Source organism: Xyrauchen texanus, chromosome 6 (assembly GCF_025860055.1).
Source record: "Xyrauchen texanus isolate HMW12.3.18 chromosome 6, RBS_HiC_50CHRs, whole genome shotgun sequence".
Lineage (NCBI taxonomy): Eukaryota > Metazoa > Chordata > Actinopteri > Cypriniformes > Catostomidae > Xyrauchen > Xyrauchen texanus.
The window spans coordinates 50,971,429-50,980,076 of record NC_068281.1 but is presented as its reverse complement, the minus strand read 5'-3'; the positions used below and the strand labels follow the sequence as shown (position 1 = coordinate 50,980,076).

At 38.6% G+C, this 8,648-nt stretch overlaps 1 long non-coding RNA gene across 1 annotated transcript; it reads right to left on the bottom strand.

Moving 5' to 3' along the window:
• Nucleotides 1-1,589: 1,589 nt before the first annotated feature.
• On the bottom strand, nt 1,590-3,135 carry LOC127644865 (uncharacterized). The gene is made up of 5 exons (XR_007970731.1): nt 2,996-3,135; nt 2,626-2,703; nt 2,259-2,475; nt 1,934-2,094; nt 1,590-1,848 (listed from the first exon to the last, which is right to left on the bottom strand). It is a non-coding gene; the product is annotated as an uncharacterized LOC127644865 (long non-coding RNA).
• Nucleotides 3,136-8,648: the final 5,513 nt, after the last annotated feature.

Sequence of the window (8,648 nt, the reverse complement as noted above, 5' to 3'; positions counted from 1 at the left end):
ATCAACCCAGAAGTCTCTACGATTATCTGGTGCAGAGATATGTGATTTGTTACTTGGTTGCTAGGGTAACCACATCTGGTTGCTAGGCAGTTACCATAGTGATACTAATGAAGTCTCTTTGCCATCCTGATTGAAATAAGTCAATCCGGAAGTCTCTACGTTTTTCTGATGCAGACCCAGATAGCAAGAAGTCGGCGGTCCGCTGGCGGTGCGCCCCGGCGGCAGTAGAAGCGGCAGAATGGCGATATCGCAAACACGTTCGACGGCGGTCCGCCGGCGGCAGCCGCTTTTTAAAAGCGGCAGCCGCCTTCCTACCGCCTTCGATTCGCGGATGGCCCGCTGGCTAGCCGCCGCCCGCCGTTATATCGGGCGGACCGTCGGAGGCAAACGCTTTTTGAGCGATCTGCTGTCGCATATATATATGTATATATATATATATATATATATATATATATATATATATATTTATAGCATGCAGTTAATCAAGAATAATGATTGATCAAACCAGACAAATTTCCATTTGGCGCTTTAATTCCACATTTCAAAGTACAGTAACTGTCATTGAAACAAGATGTCAGATCACTGAAATATAAATAACAGAAAAATACAAACATTATATATACACACACAAAAGAACATGCAGGTTTCCAATTTCTTTTTTTTTTAAAAAACACTATTGTAACACTTACAATAATTGTTAATAATATAAAGAGGTCAGCTCTGGGATGAAAAGAATTACCAGTAAACACAAGCAATGAGGCAATTTGGTACCAAAGAAAGTGCAGGATACCAAATAAATTGAGGTATAACATCATATTTACAAGTTATTTCTAACAATAGGTTAAGTGGTAATAATTTAGAGTAAAGCTCTGGAGTAGAATATACCATTATAACTGCAATGCTGACTTGTGGCACAAGGATTTACAAGCTATATGTAACAACAGAATAACAGTTAAGCACTGTGACGGAATGAAAGTAGAATTTTTGGTACTAGTTAATGTGCAATATCAAGTATCAGAGGTATGAAATAGGATTTACAAACTATAATAGAATTGTTAAGCACTGACGGAATGAAATAAGCCAATACTAAAGTCACGGTAAGTAGAATATTTGATACCAGATAATGTGCAAATATCAAGTATTAGATGTATAATCTAGGATTTACAAGCTTGATTTAAAAATAGAATAGTTAAGCACTGTAACAATGAAATAAGCAGCAAATTGTATATGAAATAATTGAGATCTTTGGTATCAAGGAATGTGCAGGTATAATATACATTTTGACATTCAACTTACACATGACAACAAGTGGGAATAAATATAATTAACAGCAGAAAATCTGGCTGTAGAGAACACAGCCAATCAGAATGTCTGGAGAGGTTGGGGACTTCTGGGCTAAGAATCACCGGTTTTCCCGACCCCAGAATGAGGCAGTGCAAATTGGCATATCTTCAGTGGTTCCTCGTATGCCTGTATAAAAGGACAAACCATCCCATATTCATCCAAGGAGCTGCCCTCAAAGCAGGGTCACGAGAAAAAAAAAAAAAAAAAAGAGCAATTTCCACAGTGAACAGTGTGGATTGGGTGAGTGTAGTCTGACACTTTTAGCAGGCTTCTTTAGGGGTCTTGATGTTACTGACTGCAGGACAAAGAAAGGGTTCCAGTTGTCAGTGATGCTGGGGTGTCAGTAGTCAGCCTAGGTTTAAGGAGTCGGCTGTGGGTCCCTCTCAGCTGTGCGGCGCCTTTTTCCACCTTCATGTTCAGATGCTCCTTTCAGGTAACGCATAACGTTAACCTGGATCGCCTCATCAGTGGCATCCTGTGTTGCCGGGTTCTTCCGGATGGCTCCTGTAGAAAATAAAGATCTGTCATTCCATTTGAATGGAATAAGGTCATACACATCTACTTAAATATAAAAAAATATCCAACTTACTTTGAACAATGGTCTTCAGGAACATGTCTCTAAAACATGCTTTATCCCCTACACCAGTCCAGGTTGTATTGATGGAAAGGTGATTAGAGAAGATACTCTGAAGCATTCAGCCACACGGTTGTCTTTAGGTCCCTCCCACATTTGATTGCCAAAAACCGAAGCTGAAAATACAAAAAAACATGTTACAAATTACATTTCTCTGAAGCTTCTCATAAATTTAAAATGTGACAGGCTGTGGATTCAGACTGTAGAATATGCAGTGTACAATCTTAATTGTACTTTTTAGATTACCCTATACCGTTATAAACGAAATCGGCACACTTACAAATCGTTGCTGGAGCTCTTTATCCTGCCTCAAACTGTTGTCAAGCAACGCCAAATGTTCCTGGGTGTCTAGGGGGGAGTAACAGATCCCCTGTCAGGGATAACTCTCCAACAGACACATTGGCACTGAAACGTTGCAGCATAGCATTTTGTCGTCCATGCTACGCACAACATCGCCAAAATCCCAAGACGTCGCAGCATTAGGGTTTGATCTGCACCTACAGGGGTTCCCAGAATAAAAGAATAAAGTAGTCAGTCCTGGACCTTCAAATACTAAACTATGACATTTATATCTAGGTCTACTACATGTACAGGTGGCCCCAGTGGGAATTAAACCAACAACCACAGGTGTTGTTTGCAAGTTGTACCTGATTGCCCAGTGCGAGCAAACGCCTTCAACATTGTCCCAACTTGCTTCACCTGCTCTTGAAGCGAGCCGCTGTCATCTGGGAAGTAACAATATATTGATTAGCAATACACTAAATATAATAGTAATATAATATAACCACAATTATCATACCAGTAACTTTCCCTGTAATTTCTATCCACAGTATGTTATGCATGGCATACAAGTTCATAATGAAGAAACCTTATGATAACATCAATTTCATTTTTTTCTTTGAAGCAGAATATTTGTTTGTAAAAGGGAGGAAAAAGAAAATGAAATATTGGTATACAGATTTTGGTTGATATATCATACTGTACAGTGAAATGTGCTATTGTTATATTCCTACTCACCTGAAGGACGGATAGATCAGGCAAATCTCCAGTCAGGCCTTTGTAGAGTGTGTGCTCCTGCATATCCACAGGTATTTTAATTCAAACATGCAACATATTGTAATAAATCTACAATATTCAGCCTTTACCTTACACCCTCGGTTGTTGCTCTACGCTTATTATATTAAATACTTATTTATATAGCTTGCTCACTGTATAATCATGATAGCCTAATACTTATAACACAAGATTGCATCTTAAACGAATGACTGAGTTGAAAACTTGAATAAGAACGCATTTTACACAGAGGGGACCAGCTAGGGAAACTTACCTGCCTACAATAACTGTTTTCATTTGAGTTACATTAATCATGAATAACCTTAGCCGAGTCCCCAGGAACATCGGGCTATTAAAGTAACAAGCCTATAACTGCGGTCTTATTAATTCTAGCTTCACCATACACTCAAACTGAGGTTTATCTGATTTTCTCATGGCCCTGTAACACAATGCCCTGACAGTGACTTCACCGGTGTCCTGATCTTTATTAGAAACTGAGAGGAGACCAAGTTAATATAATTGATATCACAATTATCACAAAAATTAACAAACAGTCTGCTTTAAAACTAAGAAAAAACAAGCTTCTATACTAACGTTACATTAAAAATGAACACGTGGCGAACTAGCTTAGCCGCTATCTGCCGGCACACCACATTAGATTAAAATACTTACCCTTGTAGTTGTGCAGATAACTCGATATGTAGAGTTTAAAGCCCTTGTCCCACTTGCTTGTCGGAGCAGGGGACCAGGCATCAACAATGTGATGAACATCGCTGACGCGTATTTTCGGAAGATTCTGGAGACTTCGAGTAAAAACAGACATTTTGGGCTTACGAAAGTAAACCGGAAACAGATTTGGCGACAGCGGAACTTCACTGTTCAGTCTTTGTCATGTGTTTTAGCAATACATTTTTAACATTTATAATGTGTTTAGATTTTTTGTATTACCTTTACAGGGACTTTAACACTTTCTTAAACATTTGTACAGGTCAAATTGCAAAACCTGTAAAAGGTAAAATAACAAAAAAATTCGAGGTTGGAAAAATGTAGACATAAACGAAATTTCTGCGCAACTGTGAAACCAGAGGATAATTTCGCTTTTCATTGAGTTTATCCTTCACGTCAAAACAGGGATTTTCATGTTTATGATAGATATCACCATGGTTGCAAATTAATAAAAAATAATTAAAGTATAGGCTACCCGATATTTTGGCCATGTTGCAGATGTCTTTCACTGTTCACTGATACAGGCATTGGTGAAAAGTCTAACTTCATCAATTTATTCTGCTAAATTGTTCATACCCTGTATTAAATATCTATTTTAAAACCTAATCAGAATCAGAAAGATATTTATTGCCAAGTAAGTTTTACAAAAAGGAATTATTTTTGGTTTATTGGTGCCTGTCTCAATGTGCATCAATCAAATAAATGTAAACAATTTTCACCTGTGTATAAATAATTCAATATATTTTACATATATTACTGTATAATCGCCACAGAGTTTCAAAGTAATTTAAATGTCATTTCCTAAACCTTACCTTATCATGGAATCAAGAGTCAAGAATCTGTTATAAACCCTAATGGCTTTGGAGCAAAAAATAATAATAGCCAACATGGCTGGTCGATTTTGAGAGTCTAAGCTGTCCTCGTATTTCAAAGCGGCTTGCACGTCGGCCGCGGTCGATTGCCGCGAGGCAACCGCCAGAGAAAATGAAGCGGGCGGCCCGCCGTCTGAACGCACCTATAGCCGACAGCTTGGGGACGGCGGCAAAACGAAGCCGTGCGGACATTTTTTGCTATCTGGGGAGATATGTGATTTGTTACTCGGTTGCTAAGATAACCCCATGTGGTTGCTAGGCAGTTACCATAGTGATACTTATCAAGTCTCCTTGCCATCCTGATTGAAATAAATCAACCCAGAAGTCTCTCTGATTTTCTGGTGCAGAGATATGTGATTTGTTACTCGGTTGCTAGGGTAACCCCATGTGGTTGCTAGGCAGTTACCATAGTGATACTTATCAAGTCTCCTTGCCATCCTGATTGAAATAAATGAACCCAGAAGTCTCTCTGATTTTCTGGTGCAGAGATATAGTTATTGCTAAATGGTTGCTAGGGTACTCTGTTTAGTTGCTAGGGAGTGGCTTGACAGCTGCCAATCATGAAACTCCAAAGGCTGCTTGTCAGTATGAATGATATAAACCAACTCCCATGCCTCTGTGACATTCAGAATGGAAGATATCCCTCTATGGATTTTGGTTGTTAAGGTGCTCGACAATGGTTGCTAGGGAGGGGCTAGGGAGTGTTGAGGTGATTCATGATTGGCTGTTTGCTGCCCAGAGTCAAACGAGACCACCCTTGTGTTTCTATGACACTTCTATCTGGAGATATCCCTTTGATGTCTTTCATTAGAAGTCTATGGGAGTTGTTGCTAAGGTGCTTTAAATTGTTGCTGGGGCGTGGCTTGATAGCTTCACAATGATCCCGAGAGACTGATTGGTCATCTGAGTAAAATGAGCCCGCCCCCTTGTCTCTATGACACTGTGATCCAGAGCTATGTTCAATACAAAATATCTGTGCAATGAGGGAGAGAGAGAGGGAGAGATGCAGGGCTGACAGGCCCTTTTTGTCTTTGTGTGTTCCCAAATTAATGACTCTAATGAGCCGGTTCTTTTGACTCTACAGTGTGAAACATACAATGTGACCAGTGTAGTCTGATTCCCAAATTAATGACTCTAATGAGCCGGTTCTTTTGAATCTACAGTGTGAAACATACAGTGTGACCAGTGTAGTCTGATTCCCAAATGAATGACTCTAATGATCCAGTTCTTTTGAATCTACAGTGTGAAACATACAGTGTGACCAGTGTAGTCTGATTCCCAAATTAATGACTCTAATGAGCCAGTTCTTTTGAATCTACAATGTGAAACATACAGTGTGACCAGTTTAGTCTGATTCCCAAATGAATGACTCTAATGAGCCAGTTCTTTTGAATCTACAATGTGAAACATACAGTGTGACCAGTGTAGTCTGATTCCCAAATGAATGACTCTAATGAGCCAGTTCTTTTGAATCTACAGTGTGAAACATACAGTGTGACCAGTGTAGTCTGATTCCCAAATGAATGACTCTAATGAGCCAGTTCTACAGTGTAGTGTTAAAAAGTTTAACTTAGTTGCTAGATAGATAGATAGATAGATAGATAGATAGATAGATAGATATTTACCCTTAGATATATAGAGAGATAGATATAGATAGAGAGAGAGAGAGATAGATATTTACCCTCAGATAGATAGATAGATAGATAGATAGATAGATAGATAGATAGATAGATAGATAGATAGATAGATATTGACCCTCAGATAGATGCTAGCACGCTTTTAGCCTGTTTTAGCGTGTGGCTAGGAAGATTTTAGGTCATTACTTTTTGGCTGCTTGATAAAAGAAATCCTCTGAGGGAGAGAGAGAGGGAGAGATGCAGTGCTGACAGGCCCTTTTGTCTGTGTGTGTGAAAATGTCAGTTGGAATTTGAATTTCTGAACATTCCACAATGTTAAGTCAATGGGAGTTTTTTCCGAGTTTGATCGTCATTTTTAGGAAAACCGTAAGTCCGATCAGTTAGAAAAGATATAGCACACTATTCGGGATTAGTCTGAAGGTCTGTGCCGAGTTTGGTGCCTGTAGCTTAAAAGCTCTAGGAGGAGTTAGTCTTGGTAATTTTAGTCTCAGAAGAATAATAATAACTAGAAAAAAAAGTTCATCGAGACAAACTTTAAGTTGGCTTGTGAAAGTTTGGACCAGAAAGTTTGAAGAAGTTTAAAGTAGTTTGAAGTTTAAATTAGTTTAAAGTAGTTTATTGTTTAAAGTAGTTTGAAGTTTAAAGTAGTTTATAGTTTAAATTAGTTTAAAGTTTAAATTAGTTTGTAGTTTAAATTAGTTTAAAGTTTAAAGTAGTTTAAAGTTTAACTTAGTTGCTAGATAGATAGATAGATAGATAGATAGATAGATAGATAGATAGATAGATAGATAGATGGACATACAGACAGATAGATAGATAAATAGATATTGACCCTCAGATAGATAGATAGAGAGATACAGAGATAGATAGATAGACCCTCAGATAGATAGAGAGAGAGATAGATAGAGAGATAGATCGATAGATAGACATTGACCCTCAGATAGATAGATAGACAACAGACAGACAGAGAGACAGATAGATAGATAGATATTGACCCTCAGATAGATAGATAGATAGATAGATAGATAGATAGATTGATTCTTGCTACCCTGAGTCCCATGAACAAAGCCAGAAGTCTTTATGTTGTTCTGTTGCAGAGATATGTGATTTGTTACTCGGTTGCTAGGGTAACCCCATCTGGTTGCTAGGCAGTTACCATAGTGATACTTATCAAGTCTACTTGCCATTCTGTTTGAAATAAATCAACCCAGAAGTCTCTACAATTTTCTGTTGCAGAGATATGTGATTTGTTACTCGGTTGCTAGGGTAACCCCATCTGGTTGTTAGGCAGTCACCATAGTGATACTTATCAAGTCTCCTTTACATCCTGATTGAAATAAATCAACCCAGAAGTCTCTAAGATTTTCTGGTGCAGAGATATGTGATTTGTTACTCGGTTGATAGGGTAACCCAATGTGGTTGCTAGGCAGTTTCCATAGTGATTCTTATCAAGTCTCCTTTACATCCTGATTGAAATAAATCAACCCAGAAGTCTCTACGATTTTCTGGTGCAGAGATATGTGATTTGTTACTCGGTTGCTAGGGTAACCCAATCTGGTTGCTAGGTAGTTACCATAGTGATACTTATCAAGTCTCCTTGCCATCCTGATTGAAATAAATCAACCCAGAAGTCGCTATGATTTTCTGGTGCAGAGATATGTGATTTGTTACTCGGTTGCTAGGGTAACCCCATCTGGTTGCTAGGCAGTTACCATAGTGATACTTATCAAGTCTCCTTTTCATCCTGATTGAAATAAATCAACCCAGAAGTCTCTACGATTTTCTGGTACAGAGATATGTGATTTGTTACTCGGTTGCTAGGGTAACCCCATCTGGTTGTTAGGCAGTCACCATAGTGATACTTATCACGTCTCCTTTACATCCTGATTGAAATAAATCAACCCAGAAGTCTCTACGATTTTCTGGTGCAGAGATAAGTGATTTGTTACTCGGTTGCTAGGGTAACCCAATGTGGTTGCTAGGCAGTTTCCATAGTGATTCTTATCAAGTCTCCTTTACATCCTGATTGAAATAAATCAACCCAGAAGTCTCTACGATTTTCTGGTGCAGAGATATGTGATTTGTTACTCGGTTGCTAGGGTAACCCAATCTGGTTGCTAGGTAGTTACCATAGTGATACTTGTCAAGTCTCCTTGCCATCCTGATTGAAATAAATCAACCCAGAAGTCTCTATGATTTTCTGGTGCAGAGATATGTGATTTGTTACTCGGTTGCTAGGGTAACCCCATCTGGTTGCTAGGCAGTTACCATAGTGATACTTATCAAGTCTCCTTGCCATCCTGATTGAAATAAATCAACCCACAAGTCTCTACGATTTTCTGGTGCAGAGATATGTGATTTGTTACTCATATCTGATTGAAA